Source organism: Ascidiella aspersa, chromosome 1, assembly GCF_963924565.1.
Source record: "Ascidiella aspersa chromosome 1, kaAscAspe10.2, whole genome shotgun sequence".
Taxonomy (NCBI): Eukaryota; Metazoa; Chordata; class Ascidiacea; order Phlebobranchia; family Ascidiidae; genus Ascidiella; species Ascidiella aspersa.
In genome coordinates, this window is record NC_139447.1 from 30,994,829 (window position 1) to 31,000,260 (window position 5,432).

The 5,432-nt window shown below is 36.5% G+C and overlaps 1 pseudogene; it reads right to left on the reverse strand.

The window, feature by feature from the left end:
* Positions 1 to 224: 224 nt before the first annotated feature.
* LOC146169748 (uncharacterized) lies at positions 225 to 1,716 on the reverse strand (annotated as a pseudogene).
* Positions 1,717 to 5,432: the final 3,716 nt, after the last annotated feature.

Consider the following 5,432-nt stretch of genomic DNA (forward strand, 5'->3'; position numbering starts at 1 on the left):
AACAATATTAATCAAGTAATTTCACCTTAAATATACAATAATCGCGTGATCTCACATGCTAGTCATACACACAGTCGCGAGGTGAATAGCGTGGTAACCGGCGCCTATGAAATGCACGAATGTTTAAAACCCATTGGGGTACTAAATGTGTTAATATAAAATTCCTTAAGTATAATTATTAACGGCTAAAGATGTTGCGAGGCTGCAACATGCCTTCCCTCTTTTTAGAGAGTTGATAACGCGATTCCTTGTCGATGTTTGCCATTGTCTTTACTGTGACGAAAACGATTCCATGCGTAGCATCCGCCGATAAGAAGTAAAAATGCTCCTAGCGCCGAACTTCCGACGATTGTAACCATTAAAAGAGGTTGGCCTAACATTCCGGTGGCGTCATCCACTGTGTTGTCCACGACGCCCCTTACGTCGTTTAATCCTGTGTCAAGAACGCCTTCGATTGAGTTGAGTCCTGCACCAGCATCGGCAAAAAATCGTCATGCGAGAAGTTGAATAGCTGGCTATCCTCAGTGAAAACCAAAGGGCGAAAGGTGAACGTTAGATTCATACTTGTGTTGTCGAAACTCGTGATGTCTTCTTGAAGTTTCTAGAGATGTTTGTGTCTTGTCGGTGGAGGGTCGCGCTGATTCCGGTGAAGTTCGCATCGGAGGTGTTGGAGGCTTCCATAGACTCAATTTGCAAAAATTGAGAAAGTCTTAGAATGGCGAATGCCTTAATATAAGGTGAAGGAATAAACCGAAGTGTTATCCCGGGTGAGGTTTCCAGGGGTGTGTAGTGAACGGAGGCAGGCACGGAGCAAATCACGTTCAGCGGTGGAAGTGGCGAGAGAAATGCGAGACGTCTCAAGTTGCTCACGTTGGTTCTGCAGCCCAAGAAGACGGTTTTGTTGTATTGGGCGGAGTAGTTGACGGTCTTCGGAAAGTTGCATTTGTTCAAAGTTTCGCAAGTCGCGGGCGAGTGCTTCTGTCCCGTCATGTAAATCTTCAACTGCAAAACTTGTTTGTTGCCAAGAAGAAGCGATGCTTCGAATCTGGAGTTCAATACCCGTGAATTTTTGTTTATTTTTTTGGAGGGTATTTAGCCTAGAATTTAGTTCAGTTTTAAATTTGTGCATTTCATAGTGAATCGTTGCCTCGGAAAACAAACAAGCAATCAAAGACATAAAAAGAAAACGCTTTGTACGAAAGTGTCGGTCTAAAACGTACGGGACCTACTGGAATATTACTTACATTGCCAAAAGGGGCAAGGGTTATTTTATGTGCTATGGCGACATTAGAAGAACCAGTTGCTGAACGACATGAAGGGGCGCGACTTTTTTTATACATGCCCGGTCCGTAGCTAAATTTATGGGCTTGATAAACACTTATATTCAAGTGGTATACTTCCACAACAGTTTAAGAATTGAACCAGAATTCTATTATGGCAGAGCGGTAACCCACGCCACTTTGTGTCATTATTCCGACCTTCGTTGCTTTTCAAATTTCGGTCTTATTTCTAAATTCGTTGCACACTAATAAGCCTATTGTTGTACTTATTGTTTTTTAAGTGATTGTATTTGCCCGCCACCGAAATAAACGAAAACTCTCACAAATGTATTTTAGTGATTTCTATTGCTAAAAAAACATAAAAACATTGTTATGTTTCAACATACAAATTCTGCTTTTTATTTCTCTATTTTACAATCTGTTGATCTTCGAACATGATGGCGTTGTATTCAAAGAAGTTTAACGACACCAACTAGTTTCCTTACTTCATCAATTGCAGGTGGGGCTTAAACGTTTTCATTGATTAGAGCTATTAGTCATAGAGTTAATGTATGCGGATGTTACTTGCTTTTTATAAGTTCATTATTTGTTCAAGGCTTGGTGTTGATCTTTTATACTGGGAAAACGTCAAAAAAAAATAAAATATAGTTTCAAAAGATCGTAAATATGTCCCCTGTGTATTGGTTAAAAACGCTTTTCACACACCAAAATCGTGAAAAAGGACAATGTACGACGCTATTGTTCGCTGAAAAACTAAAGTTACCCTTCTTTAAAGATAAAAATATATATTTAGATATAGCTCGGAAAGCTAATAAATCTGTACTCTGTCAACTGAAAGAAAATGCTTGTATTCGATAGTATAGACCAATGGACGTTATACGGTGCATGGAGGATAGACCACTAAAGAAGTTTGTGAGACACAATAAATTTTGCACGACCATAACATACTCTACAAGCCTATACCTAACAAAAAATTGTCCATATTTTTGCGGAAAACTACAAACGCTATGCATAAACATCCCTCATAATTTATTAACATTCAGATTTTAGAACAACTGCAAAAACGAAAGACAAAATTATGAATCTATTTTACATGATACGTCCGTATCCTGATGAAGACGTTCTTTATAGCACCTCGAAACGTCGATCTATTATATAATAGGCCTACTGCTGGAAGAGCAAGACTCCGTTATATTTTATGCCTGGCAGCAATAGTTTAGTTCAAATTATGTTTAGTTTAATTACACCTGTTTACCTGAAAGGTAAAAGATTGTTTTTGTTTTTCATAAATGTTTAGAGGATGTCAAGTACAAGAGATATCGATCAGAATGAGGAGTCGGGGTTTAGAAGTTGTACATGGAAAAATCTGCACTTTAAAATGTATGTACATTTTGCAACAAATCTTGCACTCCCATCTCCTGTAATATGATTGTTGATAGAAAGCTTGTTAAAAAAACATCCAGAAAAAATCCTAAGTCACATTCTCTACCGTCATGTATGTTGAATTGCTGTATTTATTAAACTGTTAATTTATGTTGCACTCTTTTAATTTGAAAAAAATTGTCAGTTGCTTTCATATTTAGATATCCAAAGTGATCCGAAAGTTGCTTGACGAGCACCTACCACCATCTAGTGGTGTAAAAATAATTGCAGAACCAGGAAGATTTTTTCCAAGTCAAGGTGTTAGTTTGATCACGAACGTTCACGGAAAGTAAAAAAACAAATAGTAATTAGCGGAATGCGTTTCCATGATAGAACATTTGTTTTACATCATTGTAGCTCCAAACTACAACAATATATTCAACAAATATTTTGACTTACTGTTAGCTCATGGATTCCAGCTTGTTACACGCTTTCAAGTTTTCCTCCAGCATTTTAGCATTTTATTATATTGTGCGACAAAAATCACATGATTCACCAGATTCGAACAACTAATTTATATTTCTTAACTTTCTCGATATATGCATTGCAATTCATTAATGTACACTATAAGCATGATAAAGACGACAAATTAGCTGCGACCAAACATTCTTTTAACGTCATTTAGAAACCGGTCGTTTTTCATAAACGCTTCTGATGATTATTGGAACTTAAAAACTGACAACTATGAGCTGGCATTTATTCCTTAGAGTTTGTTCCTTTTAACTATAGAATAAAACATTACAAAAATAAGATTTTTTCCTCAAGGTGATATGTCGTACTTCGTATATTATGGAATTTACAACAGTTTCTATTCGTGCATCTTCGATGGTCGTCAACTCTTATCGGAGCCGATCCCTTTGCATGTGAATATGGAATGTTATATTTTGACAAATATGCACTTTGTCATTTAGAAAACCTTACTTTTAACGACGAAATAAAACTCATATATTGCTTTTTTAAAAAATATTTCGTGTTCAGTTTAATTTTATATAGTCGATCCATTTAACATTGCGTTCCTAAAACTTGCATTCATTTCATTCAACATGACAACATTTTTAATTTAGATCGATTAGTAAGAAAAAACGATCCGCACAACATTCTAATTCTTTCCTATTTTATCTACGTAAATGCGAAAATTGCGGTGTTTTATTAAGAGGCCTATGTTTTAATTGATTTTGAATTTTTCTTTATTCAAACTAGTATTAATAAAACCAAATTTTGCTTCGTAGCCTAGTTCTAATAACTATACCTTGTCTTGCTTCGAACAAAGCAAGGTTAATATTGTGCGAAAAACCTAATATAAGTTGACGTTCAAAAGTGCCACCTTAACAGCACCATATTCGTTTTCATCGTTTGACCAATGGTCTTTGGGGACATAAACTTAAAAGCGCTCTTCGTAGGAAGCCACTGGACAACGCGAAACTTATAACTCAACAACATTTGGTCCAACTACGGATGGTATTGACTTTATGAAGCGTGACATTTTACTTCCGGAGCTGATGGTCGGAGAATGGCTCGTATGGAAAGGTAGGGGAAAAGTGAAATGCTACATGATTACATATGATGCTGAAGTAAAAGCGTTTATTAAAACCAAAGGTAACCAGGAAAAAGCAGAAAGTAAGTTCAGTTTGTCAAACTTTCAAATTAACCAACCAATATTTTGGAGCTATCTTTTTACGTTTTTGTCGTGTATATAAAATACATTTGGTTTTATAATATGTAAATATCTGTTCTTAATCATACAGTTTAATTGCCAATTGTTACACCCAGTACTTTGACGAGCGACATACATTTGTCTAATTCTTCTGCTATCTTTATAATGGTTCGCGTTTATCTCAACCTCATTTTACCGCACTGAAGATGGCACCGCACTGAAGATGGCACCGCACTGAAGATTTACCGCACTGAAGATGGCACTTGCCGAAACGTATGCAAATAAAAGAATGAATCTTTCGTCATTTATTTGGGCCACTCTTTTTCTGAAAGATTAAGTTTTTTTATGGTTTTTAGGTCTTATTGTAGGTCCGCTTTGTGCGTGTGCCTAAAACGAAACCACAAATTTTCGCTCTGCGGACCGTATTTGACCCGTGGGCTACAATTTGCACACCCGTACTTTTGAATAGTTTACATAAGCTTGGAAATTGGGTGTTTTAACGTTTTCTGTTTCTATACGGTGATACAAATCGCTCTTTTAAAATCGATTAATACCTAAATTAAATGCATATTCGAGAACACGTGTGGGATTAAAAAGTTTTATTGCAGAAATGGGCTGCTTCGCCGCAATGATGACTATTGGATTCAATGGCTTTTAAACTTGCAGAGCAAAGTATTTTATCACCCAGGAGAAATGGTTAGTATAATTATGCTAAACTAACCAATATACTTCCGGTTTAATTGCGTCAAGAATATTACGTTTTGCAAGTCCTAACCTTCAATATGGGTGTGTTACCGGATTCATTATATGTCTTTAACTGTTTGACGTTTGCCGTATATACGACACACGTTGCACATTTTTTGACATCAAATGTTGTTGTTGTTGTTGTTGTTTTTTCATTGCAGGGTTGAGCTTCGTGAACTGTGCGAACTACCTTCCTTGCTACCTGGAACCATTAACTCACTCGCTGAATGTGATAAATAAGAATTGCTCGAGTTCAGCATTTAAGTAATTATCATAAATATGGAGTGCCAGGACTACAGGCTAGGCTTGGATTTCAAGATTTGAACTACTGC